Source organism: Anas platyrhynchos, chromosome Z (genome assembly GCF_047663525.1).
Source record: "Anas platyrhynchos isolate ZD024472 breed Pekin duck chromosome Z, IASCAAS_PekinDuck_T2T, whole genome shotgun sequence".
Classification (NCBI taxonomy): Eukaryota; Metazoa; Chordata; class Aves; order Anseriformes; family Anatidae; genus Anas; species Anas platyrhynchos.
In genome coordinates, this window is record NC_092621.1 from 9470950 (window position 1) to 9491592 (window position 20643).

Genomic DNA, 20643 nt, shown 5'->3' on the forward strand with positions numbered 1-20643 from the left:
AATGAATATCTAATGGAGTTTTTATCACTGCTCATCCTTTTAGCTCACCTCCTACTTCCCCCTCCCCAATCCTTTTTTTTTTTTTTTTTAGTATTAGTGGTGTTTAGGGCCTCCCCTCCCCGGCTAACATGGGGAAGTGGCACAGGAGGGCTCTGATGGCTATTTGTTCTCTCTCATTCCTGTTCTGTGTGACAAATTGGTGCACTGATTTGAGCTTCCCAGCTCCCTTCACAGGCCAGCATCTTCCCAGGAAAGCAAGGACACTGACCAGAGTGGGAGAGCAGAGCAGGGATCGAGCTTATAAGGGGTAAGTAAACCTCCAAAAAGTCTTTTATGTACACAGGAACTGGGCATCTGTGCTCGTGTGGCAGTCCACAGAGCTATTTCTCCTACCTGGACTTAGACACCGACATTTGCTCAGCTGGATTGCTCTCTACTCTGTTGCCTAAACACAAACATCTGTAGTGTGGGTGTCTGCATTTGAGCTGGGTGCATACTCATCCCTTGTGGGACTGAATCTCCCCTTGCACACACATTTCCAGTGACTATATTGACCGTGGCTCAGTTTGCTCGCACAGAAGTCTAGACCCATGTGGGACATGCAGGATCCCTTTGGGCTTCCTGCTGGCCCAGGAAGAAGGGCATCGTATAGGTCCTGCACTGCATTTGCAAGCCCTGTGTGGATGTTTTGGGTATCCAGATGTATCTTATACAGCACTGAATGCCTACGGTTAGGAACTGAGCTGAGCTTCTGTTCCCCAGGAGCACAAGTGGCCAAGGCAGGTGACTGCATGCAGACAGCTGAATTCAGGTGGCAGAACCCACCCAGGGCATTTTTCATCCCTGACTGAATCTCCATGTGAGGAGCAGGGAGGGCAGTTCAGGCTCCCTAGTATATTCAGGCTTGTCATTATTAACAAAAACTGCATTTTGTGGAAGACTGGGTGGGGACCCCTGGTCTGTGGGATGCGACAAACTATTCCCCAAAACCCATCAACAAATTTCACATAGACTACAAAATAACAGCTACAAGTCTCATTACCAAATGGAGCTAGAAGCAAACGCTCAAGGGAAGCAATGAGACTGTAAGCACCTTCCAAGCCCTGAGCATCTTCCATTTACTAATTTCATGCTGTTTTGGAGAAGGAAGATAACACTGCACAGCAGGGACCCAAGACACATGGCAGGCTGTGTTTTGTACCACATGGGTAAACATGGTCCAACTGAGCAAGGAGAACTTAAAGAACATTGACTGCTCTCCTTCTCTCTCTCACAGCTGATTTTTTAAAAAACTCATAATCCATTCCTTGAGCCACTGAGTCTCTCCACCCTTTGATCTTTCTTTCTTTCTTTCTTTCTTTCTTTCTTTCTTTCTTTCTTTCTTTCTTTCTTTCTTTCTTTCTTTCTTTCTTTCTTTCTTTCTTTCTTTCTTTCTTTCTTTCTTTCTTTCTTTCTTTCTTTCTTTCTTTCTTTCTTTCTTTCTTTCTTTCTTTCTTTCTTTCTTTCTTTCTTTCTTTCTTTCTTTCTTTCTTTCTTTCTTTCTTTCTTTCTTTCTTTCTTTCTTTCTTTCTTTCTTTCTTTCTTTCTTTCTTTCTTTCTTTCTTTCTTTCTTTCTTTCTTTCTTTCTTTCTTTCTTTCTTTCTTTCTTTCTTTCTTTCTTTCTTTCTTTCACCCTTATTCACCTTCATGGAACCCTATTCACATGTCACAATATGCAATCAGCTGAAGAATTGAAATTGCAGAAGGACTGGAGATCTGAGCTGGTCCCTGTAATAACAGTCCAGGAACCTTCTCCTGGACAAGCAGACCCAAAAATGTATATGGTTTAAGGAGTTCTCTATCAAAAAGCAATAAGTCTTATACATTCATCTTTATTGAGTTTGTCTCAATAACCTTTGCTTGGTTAAAATACCTTACTATCTTATATCTTATGTATCTTATGACCTGAAAACATCAGAAGACAGAATCTCAAACACCTGTCTTTAGTGTTTTCTCCAATCATCTTTGGAATTAGAGCTTGGGATATATTTCCAAATTTGAATTTGACTTTAGGTTCTTGACACTGCTCCCTCTCATGCCTTTCTCACTATACTGAACAGCTCCTGGAAAACTCTACCAGTGACATCAAATATCACTGATATCAAATATCAAACAGTGATATTGTCCCTGTTAAGATGTGCATGTGCTGTTGCAACAAGCATCTTGTTTTCTCTAACTTAGGGAGGCTGAGGACAAGACTCAGACCACCTGATGTGGTGAGCAATAAGGAAAGTAAACAGAATTTGTGTCCTTAAACTGGAGCCAATAATTCGGAAAACTTGCTCTCCAGCTTCAACCACCATTGGAGAGAAACTCTGCCAGCCATGTGCCAAAGGAGGCACTCATCAAAGGAGGATCATCTTCTGTGTCTGTCCCTAGGCTCCTCACATAGGAGCATTTGTCCCCTTCCATTGTGGGGTGATTTCTGGGTATAGCATTCCAGGAGCAGTTTCACTGAGCCTGTTTCCAAAGTTAAAACACCTACCCTACTTTATTCTTGCTTCTGTTTGTGCTACTTGCTTCTATTCTCACTTCTACCTTGTGCCATGTTTGCCTGTCCAAATCTCACACAACAAATCTGTCATCAAAAGAGGGAGTTGATGAGTTGTTTGCCCTTTACAAACTCATTTTTGTTGTTGTTCTTGTTGCTTTTTTTTTCTCCAAGTCTCTTCTTTTCTGAGACAACATGTTATACTCTAAGTACTTCCTACACACCCTGGCCCAAGATGTCCAACTTTGTTCTTTCCTGTTGGAAAACACTCAGTGTAATAGGTCCAGCTCTGGCTAGATGTAATGTCGTTGTAAGGACTGACCATCTTGCTAATCTGCGTGTCACCCAAGGACTTCATTAGCAGCAATTCTGTTTTTCCTCCCAGATTATAGATGACAAGACACAGTCATGCCAGACTTCCTCCCAACTCCTACAGACCTTGCCTCCTCAGGAAACACCCCCATCTGCCCTTGATGCCTCATAAACAACTACTTCTTAGGAGATCAGTAAGCACTTCCTAATCCATTTAAGGAGTGCTTCATGGGCATTGCATCACATTATTTTTTAAATCAAACTGTCATGAGCTGCAAAGTCAAAGCTTTATAAAAGTCTAAATATATTATATCTGGTTAGTCACCTTTATCATTCCAACTTTTTATCTCATCAAAGAGTGTTTGACAAGTCCTATTCCTATTAGTCTGTGTTAAGTGGCCCTAATTATGTTCCCACACGTTAATTCTGTATTGATTGACTTCTGTATTAGTTTTTTCATTATTGTGATGAGATTAAGTCAGACTTGCCACCCTAGAGCTGCTTGGGTTAGACCACTTTCTCTTTTCTAGTACTGGCACACTATGAGAGCTCTCCGACTCCTCTGGAATTTCCCTAGTGCTCCAGGAGTTATCCAAGGCTGATGTCAAGAGGTCATAAATTTCCTCAGCCAGTTCTAGGAAGACTCTTGGCTGCAAGTTTGCAGATCCTATTCGTATAAAATGTGTTTATCCCTAGAAGAAGTTGCTTAACTTCCTTCTTGGTTTCTAGTAGAGTGGAAAGTATTTCGACATCCTCGTGTGATATAAACACATCCTCTTCTTTCTTTCCAAACTCAGAGCAAACATATTTATTGAACATTTCTGCCTTCTCTAAATCATTATTCACATTTTTTTTCCTGTCTCCACATGTTTGGCCCATGACATCACTGGCATTTCTTTTTTCCCTAATTAGCCTGCAAAACTCCTTCCTGTTCAATAATTTGGATCCTTCCTTGCGATCTTTAGCTTCTCCTTTCCATTTTCTGTACTTCCTATCTTAAAATTTATAGTGATTTGCATTTCTGCTTCATGTCCTTGTTTTACTTTACAATTCTAGTGCTAATTGCTGCCTTCATGTCAATGCTGAACTGAAACGGGCATTTGGCCAAAATTGTCTTTTTTTTTTTTTTTTTTTCTTTCTTTCTTACTAAATCATAGCTTTTAGGCCATTGTAAACCCTCCTCAAAACTCTCCTGATAAATGTTTCTGACTGTACATATGCATACATATACATGTATACGTTTTTCCTCTGCTTAGTAATGCTCATACTTTCTTTCAGTTTGGGAAATTGTTTCCTGAAGTCACAGAGTACATCTCTCAGAGGGATTTTTTCTTTATTAGGCATCATGAACAAGTGTCCAAAGGACAGAACTGCCTGGATGGTTGATGCACTCAAGCAGACGCTGCACTGTGCCCTGCAAGGGCTTTTGTACTTCATAGAGATGGATGTGGCTGAATATGCCTGGTCAGGAGCAGGAAAAGGTGTCCCCACAGGGCAATCAGACATACAAATCCTCATGTTTTCTTGCTTATTCCACCTTCCTCAAAGTGACTTCCAGGCTTACAGTAAATCTCAAGTCTAAAATGCTCCTATCAGGGTCATAGATATTTTATAGAAGTTCCCAGGACAGTTCTGCTGATACATATCATTTGCTCTTTACTGAACACATCCATTTCATAAGATTCGTTTGGAACCCCAGATCTGTTTGACCAGGAATTCTGAAAGTTGTAATGTCATTGCAAGGAGACAAGACAGTCTAGATAGCTGGAGGAAAATGCTCTTTTATATTATCAACATGAGAAACACAAGATGGATTTTCTTAGTTTAAGTCCTGCTTGAAGATTGCTTGATTCAGTTTATTGAATGATTCATAATGACCCTAGGTGTTGGTAATACCAGCTCCTATGAGAGCTACTGTGAATTCAGACCTTGTACTGTTAATATGACTTTACCCCTGTTGTGAGTCTTAGGACTATTCAATAACGACAGCCAGTTTAGCTTGTTGGCAATCTCAGTATGTTCTTGAAGGTCTGTAAGGATGCCAGAAGATGGTTTATCAGGCTTAAAACTGCAGGAATATGAGAAACCTTTGGCAAAGTGAATTTGTTGGTGAAATAACCGACATAAAGCAGCTTGTGGCTGATAGACACACTCTAAGAATCGTTACAGGCAAAATTCAGTACACGGAAGGAATAAAACGCAGTCAGCTCAGCAGTACTCTCTGAGTCTGGAATGGATGGTTCAAGTCATGGTTAATTTATTCAAATTGGCTTTCCATCTTGGTGTGATAGACAGGTACAATATGCCTATCCCTCTTCAACATTTTAAATAGTTCGCACAAAAATGCATCAAATTGAGTTTCACCACTAGTAATAATGCAGAACATTGACCTGTGACATTTCAAAATAAATGACTGGAGCACAAATGCACTCCTTCCCAAGCAATCATGCTTTTCACACAGGTAGAACATTTTTGTTCCAACAACCATTTTGTTCCAGCTATAGCACCCAACTCATGTCAATCACACTGAAGATTCAAAGAGCTTCACTTGTTCAAAACAAACAGAAGGGAGCAATTCCTCTTACAACATATAATTAAGCTGCTGAACTCGTTGCCTCAGGATGCTGTGGACGATAAGAGTTTTTGTGAGTTTAAAAAGTGACTGGATGAATTCATGGAAGAATGTGCTAGCACTGGCTATTAAGCACAACTTCTTCACCTGCCTCAGGATGTCTGTAAGATGGAGATTTCTGGAGCCAGGCAGAGTACCCAAGGGAAATATCACTATGTCCTTGCCATGCTCTTATACTTTCCATGTCGGCATCTGCTGTTGGCCACTGCCAGAGATGTGTTAGTGCTATAATGGATCGTCAGTCTAACTGAGTGCACCCATCCTTGTATTCTTAATCAAATCCAGTGGAAATAGCCGGCCATGATTAAAACAGGCTTGGGAATGGGATGAGGATACCTAAAAGTTTGTCATGGCAGCTCTTCATCTGAGAGTGTCACAAGAGCTGATGTATAACTTAGTGCAGTACTGCATCTACAGCAAAACAAATGTCCTTCTTGATCTGGAATTTCATAGCTGAGCTTGCACTCTCCTTGGCAGACATAGTCTTAATGGTGAGCGAACTTCAGGGTAGACTGCATTTGATGCAAGATAGCAGTCATTATTCAAGCTGACATTGACAAAATGACAGGGTGGTAAAATAATGGCACATTCTTTGATATTGCCTTCAGGGTCAGGATACTCACTGTTATAGGATGGTTTATCGATCGGGCTTGCCATTTTTAGAGCCCAGACAAGATGTCAGAAGGAAGTTGCAACAGAAGAATAACAAGAATTAAGGGATTTAGCATTGGTTCATGGCCTTCATGGAGTGTGGACACGCTGGTTTCTTATGATCTCTGAATAAATGACCTGACACTTGTGTACCTCCCAGACAATGATGCCACAGATAGAAAGCACTTTTGATAGCCAGTGACTTTCTTGTTGATGATCTCATAATTTTATTCCTGTGATCTTCCAAGAACACCACATACAGGGATGGATTTCATTTGGGGGCCCACAGTGACACAAAAGAACGGCTCTGATTTCATAGCTGCATGCGTTTCTCTGAAGTAGGAAGGTTTATGCAAAGTCTTGGTGCACAAGGAAAGACGCCAAGCCAAATGTATTTTTAGCTGTTCAACCAGCTGGGTCTCTTGTGGCTGCATGTATTCACTGCTTTTCCCCTCAATGATGATCAGAAACATCACTTTTGCAAAAGCTGTCATTAAAATTCCCATAAAAATTGGTGAACCCAAAGGTGCTGTGAAGCTCCCAGGCGGTTTTTTTTTGGAGCCCATCTAGTAATGGCAGAAACTCTTTGATTTTATGGTTATTCCCTCTGAGGAGATGACAAATCCAAGGATTTGCACCACAGCGAACTTTTCATGTTTTGTACACAGTCCATTCTCTCAAGCACCAGCTAGAGAAGACCAGCACTCTCCAAGCAGACAACGAGGACTGATCCTGATACAACCACACCGAAGTTGCTGATGTAAGACACCAGCAGTGATAGGCCAAGCAGCATAGCTAAATATTAAAAGTAAATGTGCTCTACATAGACTAAAACCTTCTAGTCAACACCTTCATAAATACACACCAAGCTGCAAGCTCTATGCAAGCCCAACTCCATAAACACGCTGGCACTCTTTGTCCTTTTCAACAGTTCATTAATTAAAGACAGATGACATTTGGTTTTGATCATTATTTATTTTTCACGATTTGATGCAGTCAACAACGAGGCGTAAAGATCCATCCTTTCTTTACAAACAAGACTGAGGTACCAGAGGGAGATATATGAGTGAATGAAATTCTTTGTTAGTTTTTTTTTTTTTTCAAGGTATTCCTGCAGGGCTTGAAATCTTGTCTGGAGAAGCAGTAAATTATTTCAACCGAGGTGCTGGCTTCAATATTCAGAGCGTTTAGATATCAAAAGGCTGAGGCTGTATTAAAGGAACAAATAGCTTTCATCCAGGTCTTTTTTGGAGGTCTGGGGCAGTGGTTCACTTCAGTTTGCAGGACATGGGTGTGGTCAGTGTGACCAAATTATTTCCATGACATTAGCAGCATGTACCAAAAAAAAAAACCAAAACATAAAAAATGGCCACTTTGGACAAACTGTGCCTGTACTGATGGGATTTCTGTGAAATGAAGAGGTCATGCACCGCGAGCAAAGATGCCAATACCAAGGGATTGCAGCACATCAATTGAGTCAGAGTGAGTGGTCACAAGGTGATCTGGGAATGGGGCTCTGGGAGCTCGCTCTGACACGGCTATCAATGGATTCAGCGAGGTCAAGGGGGCCCCTGATCAGCCAGACCAGAAAATCGAGCTTCGGGGTAGCCATGAGGTTCCCAGATGTGACAAAGTCACTCAAAGGAGCCGTGAGGCACAGCAAGCGGAGCTGACTTTATGTGCATGAAAACCCAGCTCAGCAGAGCTATTGACTTCCAAGTTTCACTACGGCTGTGTGTTTTGCACATTTCCTTGGCTGGACAACCAGTAAGAAAATGGATTTTTCAACCATGATATAACAAAGCCCAAGGAAAACTGTCCTCTGAATAGTCCATCTGGCGTCTTTTTTGTGTCTTGTCGTATCAGCCAGCACGGGTATGAATGCAGGTTCTGTATGAGGGAAAGGATGGTTGTGGGGAAAGCAAGGCTGATTTCGGCAGCAAAATGCTTTCTTTGCCCTTGGTGCCGGTCAAACCTTGTACACTTTGCAGGTCTGTCTGCAGAGTTTGAGCAGAGATGTGCACAGGTCTGGAGTGTTGACCACAGCCAACTCAATCCTTTGCTTTATTGTATCAGATTTGGCAGAAACAGCTTATCCGAGGCACTTTGGTCTCCTCCCGGTCAAAAACTGCGCACAACAGATCAAAGCCGGACAGACACCGTGCGTCGGCTGCCAAGAAGACCAGGTGGCAGAAAGCTTCTCACATGTCAACAGGCACTAGGAGAAGTTCGGGAAGCATTTACAGGCAGCTGACGTCTTCGTGGAGATCTCAGGCTGAGGCTTTTAAGAGTTCACCGCACCTCCAGGCGCAGCTGCCGAGGAGTCAGGGTGCAGGCAGCTGGGTGGGATGGGGACTGAGCAGCGGCTTTTCCCCGAGGGGGTCAGAGCGGAGATGACAGCTCAGGGCTGGTGAGGAGCAGGGGCAGATGGCAAGGCAGAAATACCAGTCCTTGTAACCGTAATCAGCTTTGTCTTTTCTCAAATCACAAGCGTTTAAAGGGAAACTCGTCCTCCTCTCCGCATTGCTCTGGTGGTCTGGAATAGGCTCCAGGAACTGCATCCAGTCGGCCGTCTGTTCCTACGCTCAGCTTGCGAGTAGATGATGATGCCCCAAATCTTAGTGGAATTTAAATGGAAAAAGGGCAAAAAGGCTAATCCAGGGAGGGAGCCAGGAAGACATTTAGATGCAGGAACGTGCTAATGCAAAATACTGTTCCCAACAGCATTTTCAGTCTCCTCCCTATGACCAAGGATTAAATGGGACAGAGAGCTGCTGTGATTTGGCTTCTGCTCTTCACATGTTGAATTTTATTTTCCTATTTGATTTTTTTTATTGTCTTTTTTTTTTTTTTTTTTCATTTGGGAAGTGACCCAAGAAACTGTGTTTCCCACATAGCCATTTCAAAGGAAATTTGATGCTGCAACAAGGGCCCTGGGGGAAACACTTTGGGAAAACAGCACCAGCTCTGTCCTTCCTCTCTCTCTTCTTTCTTTTTTTTTTCTCTCTCTCTTTTTTTTTTTTTTCTTTTTCTTTTTTTTTTTTTTTTTTAAAGGAAGGGAAAAAAAATGAGGAGGAAAAGGGTGAGGAGAGGAGCCCTCAGTGTGGGGAGACATGAAACTGGGGGAGATTGGATTTCAGAAAAGCAGGCGGTGTCTGCTTTGTCCTGTTCCTTGAGCCAACATCTCTCAGCCTTTTCTCAGCCGCAGCAATACCTCAACCCTTAAGCTGATATTTTTCTGATCCCATTTTGTGTCCCAGCACAAAGGTTTCTGGATATTTCAATGCAGGGACGTGATTCCTCCCACCTGCTTTGGTGGGGAGAATCTCCTGCTCCGTGGTATGGCTGGGCAGCCCTTGGCAGCCTCCTGGATGTCCAGAGATGGGGCTGCTCATGCCAGAGGCTGGAGGTGATGTGCCAAGTGCCCTCATGCACCTGCACCTCTTGCCTCTGCCCCCAGAGCAAAGATTCAAGCATTTCCCAGGGTCGTACAGTGATTGCCCAACACATGGGGCTACCTCGGGGCCTGGTCTAGACCTTTAGTAACCTGGAGAGAAGAATCCATCTCCCCAACGAGCCTCAGTTTTCAGAATGATCTCTCTCCCAGCCATGCTGGAGTTGGCTGAGCTTGGAGAAGGGAGGAAAGAGCCTTTCCCCAGCAGGAGTATGTCCAGCTGTTTCCCTTACTTTGGATAACTAAACAAGGGCTTTGATCAAAGCCGCTTGGCATGAGCATCCATCCCTTCCCCTGAAATGCAGCTTTGCCGTGTCGGCTTGGAGGGATCAAATGCTGGAGGCTGGAAGGGGCCAGCGCAGTGTGTGAGGCATGTCCTTCCCATCCTGCTGCCTGGGCGAGCATAGGGCCAAGGGCTGGGCGTTTGCTCCTGGTCAGGGAGGGCTCAGACAGTCCTGGGGTCACCAGCTCCAGTGCTGGCAGGAGAGGGAGTGGGAACTGAGCTGCAGAGGCTGTCGCACACACCCTGTAGGACGAACAGAGCTGGGGAAATGCTGCTCCTTCCCCAGATGGCTCTCGGTCATCCTGCTATGGTGGATGGTGATGGGCGTAGAGGTAGTGCTGCCCCGGGTTATACACAAATGCCCTGCAGCATCCGACAGTTGATTTAAAATATTTTAAAATACTTTAATATAATTTTAAAATATTTTTAATATTTTAAAATATTAATCTTCACATTCCTATCTTTCATGGTGCCCCACAGGGCATTGCTGACTGATGCTGTGAGCCTGGGTGGATTTGGTGTCTCCAGGCAATGAAGGCAGAAGCCCGTTTGCCCCATTCTCAAACCTGCAGATGTCTTTTGCTCCCCAGCCATCACTGTGCTCCTTCCCCAGGGCCGGGAGCTGCCTGGTGGGGAGATGGTGGGAATCACTCCAGCCTCATACAGCTCCAGTCCTCGCTCTTTTGCACGGCGTGGGCTGAGAAGTGCTACAACAAGAACATGTGTGTCCCACCAGTCGTGCAAGGAGCGACCTCGGGTCCTGGGGCTGCTGAGTGGGAAGGGCTGTGGGGGCTGTTTCTCCATCCATCTCCACCACAACAAGGTAAGCAAGGGTGCCCAGATCCACTGCTTGTGCAGCCCCATGGGTCACAAGAACATCAGAGCCAGAGGAAAGGATGTGCCAACAGGGTCCCTAATGAGACAGGCTAACTAGTTCTTCCACATCAGCACTCCATTTGTCCTCTGGACCTTACTTCACATGGCTGTAAAATCCACTGTGGCCCCTTACAAATCCCTCAAGGTCTATTCTGACTCCAGCATTCCCCAGTCTGCCCCTAAAAAGAGCAGAGCACTGGAAGGCTGTACCCACTCTCCTTCAGCTGAGCAGCCTGCCCCTTTCCCATGGCAAGGCACACCCCCCCGGGCAGCAGGTGAGCCCCACACCTCTCTTCCACCACCCACAGTTGCCCCCAGAGGCTTTGAGGTTCGTTTCCACATTTCCTCCTCGCTGATCCACCATAGTCGAGCATCCTGCATTGTGTGCAGGGGTCAGGAGCTGGCAGAGCAGGACCTATTCTTGTGGCCAGAGATGGGGGGCGTTTATATAGGATCGGCATTCTTTTTTGTAGCATAGAGATTTGTGTTTGGAGAACAGACAGAGATCCATGAAACTCATTTCGTGGATGGCTCCAAACAGCTGTGATGCAGACACAACTTTCCAGCACTCTCAGCCTGGCTGCATCTAAGCAAGTGTCCTGGAGGCCTGATTTACTTTCTAATCCACCTACCTAGGTATTTCGCATGCATCGCCAGTGCAGCGTCTGCGTGTCAGCTTAGCTCCGTATCCTATTGCTTATTCCCAAATGGTATTGAATAATGTGTCTCCAATATTACTTTTTAAGTAACCTTAATTGTCTGATTTTGATTTGCGTTTAAATTGCACTTTCCTCTGCAACCCGAGAGGCATCAGAATTGGGCACGTAGTGTTTAGGTTACGGTGCGGAAGGTATTTTTGTGTGCTCGTCTGGCGAGTGCTGCGATTGGAAGGAAAATGCACGAGGGGCAGAGGGAAGGCTTCAGGGGGAAGATCAACTTCTGAATTTCCTGAGGTTTATGAGATTAAAACCTCACATTTAATGTTGCATTAAAAGAGAACTGTCAGTTTCTATTTCACAGAAGATGTTGTTTTTGTGAAAAGTGCTTTTTGCAAAACATATGGCCAAGGTAATTGTTTGGGTTTAGGGGGGGAAGAGGGAGTTATTCCAGGGAAAGCGTGTCTTTCAAACAGCTCTGTCCTGGAGAATTTGGAGCCCTCAGTTAACGCATGGAAATGAACCTGACTTCTTGGAGGAGCGGTATTGGCTCTCCTGCTTTCTCTGCCGGGAGAGAGTGAAGCAGAGGAAAGCAGGGAGCATGGCACGGTACCCGAGCACAGGATGCAGGCATCTCTCACGGCTTCAGACTCACCTGGAGCGGGGCTGAAATGCCCCAGCCCAGCTGGTGATGGCCTGTCTGCACACGGGTGCATTTAATGAGCAACACGCTTTGCTCATTACGTGCCTTTGCTTTAAATCATAAAAGATTTCATGAAGGCTTTTCCTTTCCAAACATATGTAGATTGGTCGCTCCCCTTTAAGGTGGCTTTTGTGTTCGCAGCAGAGCTAAATGCTCAGCCAGGCTGAAGCTCAGGGCTGACATCAGTGGGAGCTTTCGTTAATTGAATTACTGTTTTGTGGCAGAATGTTTTAAAAATAAGCGGAAATGTCCCACATACTTTTTTGGCTGAGAGATCAAATGTATCCAAAGGAATTCAATAATATTCCTACATCTGTGAGTCCTGCCTGTCCCTGGAGAAAAAAAAGTCAAATTCAGTCTCCACCATTGTTTGTGTTCATTATATTCCCTTATCGTCTTTTTGGCTCATGGGCAGCAGGGGGGAACCAGCAGAGTTCCTCAGGCCTCAAATGGAAACATATAGAGTCATATGCATATCACAAGAGCAGGAAGGACAGTATCAGAAAAAAAGACTCCTGCACTATTCTTCGGAATAAGAGCCTTTGAAGGCCTTTGCCTCCCCCATCGCTTGCCTTTTTGTGAATACTCATTGCAACAGCATCCGGGCTGAAAAGGTGTGGGTAAAAAAGGAAAGCACGAGGTGAGATGCTTTGAACCTGCATTCGCATGCAGAGCCACATGTGGATATGTATTTTCAGGCAAGTGTATCTTCAGATATGTATTGACAGGCAAATCCCAAAGCAAGTACTTGCACTTATATGAACTGATGAGGATTTATCTAAGAATTTGCTGGCAAAAGAATACTCGTGTGAGCTCTTATTCAGAGATAGCCTAGCAGGGAAATACTTGTTCACAGGCTTGTCCACAAATACATTAGCTGCAAATTCCCGTGTAAATCCTGGAGCTACAATGCCTACATGTACAACAGGGTGAAGGAATGCTTGTGCTTTTATAGATGAGCAAAGCAAGTCACAAGCAAATGAGAAGGCAAATAAGAAGTGAAGGAAAACAATATTTGATACTCATGCAAATTAATTTGAGTACTTATATAAAGGCTGTGAGAGTGTGCGACCTGGGCTGCTGGTGGGCAAATATATTTGGAGAGGACTTTCCTGTGACAAATGCTCAGACAAATTGGCATATCCATTTTCTGTCCAGTGCTCAGGCAAGCACGTATTAACTGGTTATTCTAAGGTGGCTCAGGAAAGCAGGGGAGGGGAAAGGTTGGGGTGGCCAGCCCTTGGCTGGCTGCTTCAGCAAGCTTCAAAGAGTCTTCCTTTCAGAAAGGTAGAGCAAAGCCACGCAGCTCACACCCAGAAGAGAACAGCCTTAGCTCAGATCTACACCAAACTCATGTGGGAGGAACTTGAGCGGAAACAGCTTGGCAAGCCCTGATGTTGAGATGTCAAACAGAAAATGGGAATGGCATTGAATCCCTCTGGATACATTTGATCTCCTCCACCAGAATAATAATAATCATTTTTTTTAAAGAATCAACAACACTGTGTTGGACGTTTAGCTTATTTTTAAAACATTCTTCCACTAAACAGTAACTTGAAGAGCTAAATCTCCCTCTGAAATCAGCTCCCAGCTTCAGCATCAGGTCAAGTTTTATTTAAGCCGCCTTAAATGGACATTGCCAAGTTGGAAAGAAAAATATTGCATGAAACATCTGATACTTAAAAGAGTTATTTCTGACAGAGTCAGTGCTCACCCCATTCCCTAAGAGAAGTCTATCCTGCAACACTGTCTTGCAGGGTAGGATTTATCAGGGGAAATAAGGGGCTGAATCCCCATTGTCAGAAGCCTGCATTGCAGGAAAATAACATTAGCCAGTGCCAGTCTTTCCACTGGTTGCAGAGGGTTTCATGGGGCTGCAATCAGTCCAGCACTGGGCACTATTTGTTGCTGATTTTGAGCATTTCATGTCCTGTGTACCTGCAGAGGGAAGCAAGCCACACAGCTGCAGAAGAGCCAGCGTGGTGCCAAGACCCATCCTCCGTGATGTCTCCATGCTCCTGTTGCTAAGCCCATGGAAAATAATGCAATTACCACTCTAAATTAAAGTGTGTCTGAAAAGTGCATTTGATTAAACATGTGCACTAATGGACTAAGTTTGTTTGCGTAACTCCGGCTGTGTGCTCTCCTCTCCCTTGCCTATGCTCCATCATTAACAAGTATCGTGCTCTACCAGATTAATGATCTACTAATAGGCAGTGGAGATGCTTTGACTTAGATTTATGCCACCTAAGCTGTAGAGATTTCACTGAAGCAGATAAATTAGGAGCAGAGCTGCCAGTGCAATGTGATGAACACCTCCAGGAGGGCAGCAGGACCTAGCAAGACTGAATCACCAGGGAAGGTGACAAACTCAAGCTGCAGAAAGAGGTTTTGAGGTTAATTTCCAGCAGAGGTGCACAAAAGCAGGTGATGGAGGGTTTGGCTGTGGCTATCTCATCCCAGCTGGATTTTGGAGTCCGTCTCCTCCATTGCCCACACCGCTGCTGCCCTGCTGCCTGCTGATCTTCGATGTAGCAAGTGCTGGCTCATGGCTGGGGCTGGTGAGGTGGAGATTCTGTGCTGGGGGAAGTACTGAAATAGGAAGCTGTGAATTGCCCCTCCTGCCCCCCTCTTATCAAGTGATTCTTCTTTCTGCACCTGCACCAGGCTCATTTTCTAACCCTGCTTACCTGAGCAGTCCTTATGTTGTCCCTGCTCTCTGAAGTAAGACCTGGGTTGAGAGGAAAATGGGTCTATGAAGTGGGATGCTGTAATGATCCCTTACTCGTATTACAACAGCGGGGACTTTTACAGCATGTTTTTAACACCTCAGACCCCAGCTTTCTTTGCAAAGGAGCCATTGATTCCACTCTCCTGGTTTTACAGGGCAGGGAGGGAAAACAGGACACAAAAAGGAAAAAAAATATCTTTTGTTCATTGCCATGCAGTGAGTCAGCAGCAGAGCGAGGGAGGGACACAGCTCTACGATCACCAAACATTGCTCCCACTTTGTGTTTGCTAGATGTGTGTGTCTAGAGCCAAATGAGTTTAATGGGGGTCATGGTCCCCTTGTCCCATATGTTGTGTGAGCTCAGGGAAGACACCTGCTCCGCACATGCTAGCTACCAGCATCACAGCTTTCATGTCTATGCTCGGATGGGGGAAAGCCAGTCTCTGGAAATGGGGAAGAACAAAGGTTAGCAAGGGAGGACAGAGGGATTTGCTCTCACATCTTTGGAGAGAGCTTTGTACTGCTTGTATCCACAGAACAGCTCACACTGCTCATCAGAAGAGCCTCTAGACTTGATCAGAGCTTACAGGAAGAATCAGCTACGTCCTGCTGCCATGTAGCTGTCACCCCCAGCAGGTCCGAGGATGGCAGGTCTCTCGGTGCCAAGCTGCCTGGGGCTCTTTCATCTGAGGGTTCTCCACTGCCTCATGATTCACAAAGTGACTTCTCCCCTTTGTGGGACATCAGTATGGGCTGCTCCTCCCTAGGGAGCTGTCGATGGCCACTAAGCCTGTAGGCACCTGGCGTCTCTGAGAGCTTTATACCCGTGTCTGATTTGGGTGAAACGACCCAAAGGGTTTGGGAGGCAGACAAACAGACTCTGCCTTGTTTCTTTCGGAAATCAGTCTAAAAGTCCCACGCTAAACACACATTTCTTTGAAGAATCATACTCTCTCTTCTCACACGCACAGCCCATTTGCAGGTTGTCAGCCTTTATCATGCCTCAGGTTTGCCAGGCCTTCAGTTTGCACAAACAGGAGCTGAAGAAAGCAAAGGCTGAAGCAAAGCAGGGGAGGAGTACAGAGAGCTTGTTTGAAGGATTACCTGCTCCATCCAGGCTACCTTAATTTACAGACACCCATTTCATTAATTAGAGCTCCCAGAACCGGGTAAATTTTGGGAGTGAGTGGGCTCCACCATGCAATGTGTCCCCTGCTAAAAAGCCACCCTCCCAAGGCATTCCCTTGCTCCTGCCTTAATCCTGGGGACGTCTGTCCGGGCAGGTGCTGGGACTGTCACGGGCAGAGGATCCACCTTTCACCTCTCCAGTCTGTGCCGGCGTTTGATAGATCACTGCCTTTCTTATATGAATTCCTCTTGCTTCCACTTCCAACAGAGCGGCTTTCTTACAGCCTTCAGTGGTAGATTAAAGATCTCTTTGGTACTCGGAGCTACTTCTGAAAGTGCTTAGGCACTATTATCCAGTCACCTCTTCATCTTCTTTTTGATCCACTGAATAGGTTTGGTGATTTAAATCTCTCTCTCCAAGACATCTTTGTCCATTGCTTAAATTGTTCTTCTTTTTTTTTTTTCTCTGTTCTCTTTCAAATTTTCCACGTCCCTTTTAAAAAGTGGGCATCAGAACTGGGATCTAGAAGCTCGGTTACAAATGGCTACAAGCCATTTTCCCCATCTCAGGAAAAGTGTCAAGATTTTGTCATCTTTTCCTGTCTGCACCGAGGAGAGATGTCAAGACCTTGATAAATGCAGTGACATCGTGACCTCAGAAAAAATTGATTTAGAGCAAAGTAAATATTTCATATTGACCTTTTTAACAATATTTTAGGAAACCTTTTATTTTACTTTTTTTTTTTTTTTCCAATTTTCCTCTTGCTTGCTCAGTTTCATAGATAGCAAAGTAATTTTGAAGCAAAAAGTAACTCCTGTCCGTGAAAATGTATTGGAAAAGGTGATGCTAAGTTTTACCTCCCTTTTTTTTACTCCAAAATGACAAATGCACCAACTCACCACTTCCCTGCTTTTTTTTCTCTCTCTCTCTTTTTTTTTTTTTTTACTTTTAATTAACCGCTATTCAGGAAAGCAGTCTCTTTGCTCCAGTTTCTCACATTTCCCCCATCAGTACAGAGATGAGCTGCTCCAGCTGACTCTGCTCTGCACCCGGGGTTTGGATGAGGTGATCTCCAGAGATGCCTCCCAACTTCAGTGTTCAGAACAGGTCACTTAGCAACCTAGAGCAAATCTCTTTTAATTACGGCCAATTATGTTCACATTTCATGCGAGCAGGCACGGGGGAGATCAGGTCTTGCTTCAGCTTAGCTGAAGGCTGTTCCCACCCCGTGGGAGAGAAGGTGAACCATGGAGACTTGAGGATCCGATGGTGACGTGGGGTTTCCACCACGCCTGGGCTCATTGTGAATGGGGAAGGGGGAATCGGTGTCCTTGCTCAGCTGGTGAACAGAGACCAATCCCAAGCCCATGCCCTCGTGTTTCCCGCACCCTTTTTGCTCCCTGATGGGAGTGCTATCAGGTACTGGTGCATCACTGAGGGCCACTGGCCCTGTGGATGGTGTTTATGCCAATGAGGAAAAGGGTGCAAACCTGATAGGTTTGGTTGTGTTACCTCTGGCATATGGGCAGCATGTGCATTTAGCAAGTGGGAGCTTTCAGAGAAAGTGAGCAGGATGGTTTGTGTTATTTTTTTTCCCCCACATCTCACTAGGCTGGAGCAGATCAGAGGATTAGACCCCAGCTATCCGCTCTCATGCCAACAGCCTTGCTGAAGTCAAAAGGGGCTGCTGGGTGATGGGGTCTGAGTACAGACTGCTGGCTTGGTCTCTCTGTCATGGAAGCCTTCCAGCTGGATAATTGCATCCTGCCTCAATAAATTCTCGCTGGAAATCCACTTGGATGCAGCATCTTTTCTCCCTGCCTCTCCTCAGCAATGGTGGGGAACGGATCTAGGCAGCGAAGCAGCTGCCTTGTGCTGTCTCCAGAGGTGGCTGCGCTCCAGCTGCAGGCAAATGATCTCTGTGCACATCAGGCTGGCCAAAATGCTGGCTAGGCTGCAGCGGGGAGGGATGTCAAAATGAGTGCTACTGGGCATGGGGGTAACACAAAATGTCCCTACTCTGTGCTGCTGCTCTGTGTTGCAGCTCTGCCCTGGGAGGTCAGCCTGAAAGGCAATCAGGGAAGTGCAATGGGTTGACATTTGCATCTCTCTCATCCGAGCCCTTCAGTGCAAGGCAAATATTTGCTGGTGATATTGATATCATCTTAAAACCACAGAAATGATGGCTGGCAAACGTACATTAGATCACGTGCTGCCAGTAATGGGGCAGGATGGTTCCCTGCGGGAGCATTTCTCTCAGCTTCATCCAGCCTTATTTCAGTAATCCAGGGGACCATTCACCACAGGGAAGGATACAGATGTTGCTTCATTCATGGCTTGGGTGTCTGGGAGGCAGCCCGGCTGGAACACTTCTTGGAACAAAGCCTCAACCTAATGAGCAATTGATACCCAAAGCCTATGATAAAAATAGAATAATGTCTCCTCTGTAATCTAACATATATTTTTACCCTGAGCCTGGCTTCCCCATGCAGTGTGCCGTGGCATCAGAAAGGGACAGGGACCCTGTACGCCCCCAGGGGAACCCAGTGCAGGCTCAGCTGTGGAAAAGCCATGTGTGATGGGGCTGGAAGAGGGAGGGGACAGTGGGGACTGGAATGGGTGCTCCCTGGATCTGGCTGTGGGCTAACTCTCCTCCTCACATGCTGTCTTCATCTATCTCCCTCCTTCCGTGCAGCTCTGCTTTCCATCTCCTCCCAGCACATGCAAGCACATCGTAAAGCAGCCCCTGCGCCCACCTCACCTTTCCCCAGGTCCCCGCAGGAGCGCAGCCTGCAAACACACCTTTCTTACCATCAAACGCGGGCGTGCACCCCCTCCGCACACCCCCCCTGTGAAAACAGCCAGCCAGGCTCCCCGAATGCGAGCTCGGGGAGTTATAAAAAGGTAGATGTGTTTTTCAGGAACGCGAGCAGCCCAGCTGAGCACAACTTCAAGGGGGCCACTTCTCGCTCCCTTTCGTTTCCACTCCAAAGAGCGCGTGAATGATGTCCGGTGGGAACGAGCGCGCCAAGAAAAATGCAGCTGAACTGCCGTCGGAAGGGCTGTGTGCTGCACGCCATAAAACCCAGGCTGGAAGAGCCGTGTGAGAAGCTAAGACCCTCACGCACAGGCCATAATGTTCTTTTCTGCTTTGAAGTGGATTTAGGGCTGGCTTAGCCTCTCTGGGGGCTAGAGGCTGCTGCTTATCCATGCAGCCTAGCAGCAGCAATAAGCAGCTGAACGTCCTCGAGCCTCCTCGGTACAGGCAGCAGAGAGCACTCCCCAGCCCTCTCGCTCCGAAGCAGTGTCTGCAGCCAAGGGATCATAGGCTGGATCCATTCCCCTCTCTCTGGCATGTCTTGGACCTGAATTACCTCCTTTTGAACCTGTCTCCCTGACCAGGAATACCTCACAGGGCACCAGGGATGGGACCTGGGCACTCCGTGGCCTCCCGCAGCCTGTCTCCAGGCAGAGGGTTTCATTCTGGACAGCATCCTCCAGGCCCTTGCTTACAGCTGAAGAGAGCTGGGTGTCAGCCAGTTCCTCTGGGACTTGTCAGCTTTACTTACCTGATATCTCCCCTCCATTTTCTCTGTGCTTTGTGCAGTTTGGGGTTTTTTCCTTCTCTTCCCTCCCCATTGAGGACAAATTCAGCTATGGATGGAAACAAGCTATTTTCTGTAAGATCCCAACCAGCAAGGTCTGTCACCAGCTGCTGGGTGACCACACTCTTCCACGTGTCCTGGGGACTTGTGGCAGACAGCAAGGGCTCTGGTGAGGGCAGGTGCTGTACACAGGGACTGCTCCCAGCCACTGAGCATGTTTGTCAGGTCAGTCCATAGGAGCAGGGTGCAGGGCAAGAAACCCCAGCACTGGGACACTGTGGTACAGCATGTCCATTGGGATGTTCCTGCCTGACCCCTCATCTCTCCTCATCAGATGCTGGCTATGGGGTAGAGGTATAAACCCCATCTCATCTGAAAAACTCACCTCTGGGAAAAGGAGACTTTGGAGGAAACGCAGCTCTGGCTATTTGGGTTCTTGCTTCACAGCCAGCTACTGCTTCACATCTGCCTCGCATAGGTGGTCACCACAGCACTCACTGATGCTGGAACAGGACCATCCAGCTCTCAGAAGCCAAATCCCATTTTGGTCCAGGAAGCCAGCCACATCTTTGTACAGCCCCCCTGGGGGCTGCAAGAACAAGTAGCTACTGTGTGAGACTTCTCTCCACCACATTCAGCTACGTGAAAGCTCAGCATCTAATTTGCACTTGTCATCTGGGATATCTCCTGTTTGTGGAACACCTCTCGATGCAGATTCACCTGTCTAACACCCTTGTATGAAGAAGGGATGAGTTTTTCCCCGGAGATTCTCATTTCTCTCCACTGGCTGTGAAAGGAACAGATGACAGCTGCACTGTAGAGCAGAAACATAGCATTAAAACAGCCAAAAATAGGTGGGATGAGTCCTACTCTCTGTGTCAGATGGGAGGTCACCCCTGTATCTTTCTGCATGCCCTTTCTACCCATTTTTCTATAAAACGAAATGTTGAATAGTTCTGGAACTGTCAGATCCAGGAGTTGCACTGGTGACTTTATAGTATAGAAACACTCCCAGGTGACTGATTGACAGAGAAAGAGGGGACAAAACAGATTTTCAGTAACCTTTTTAGGACATAACAGT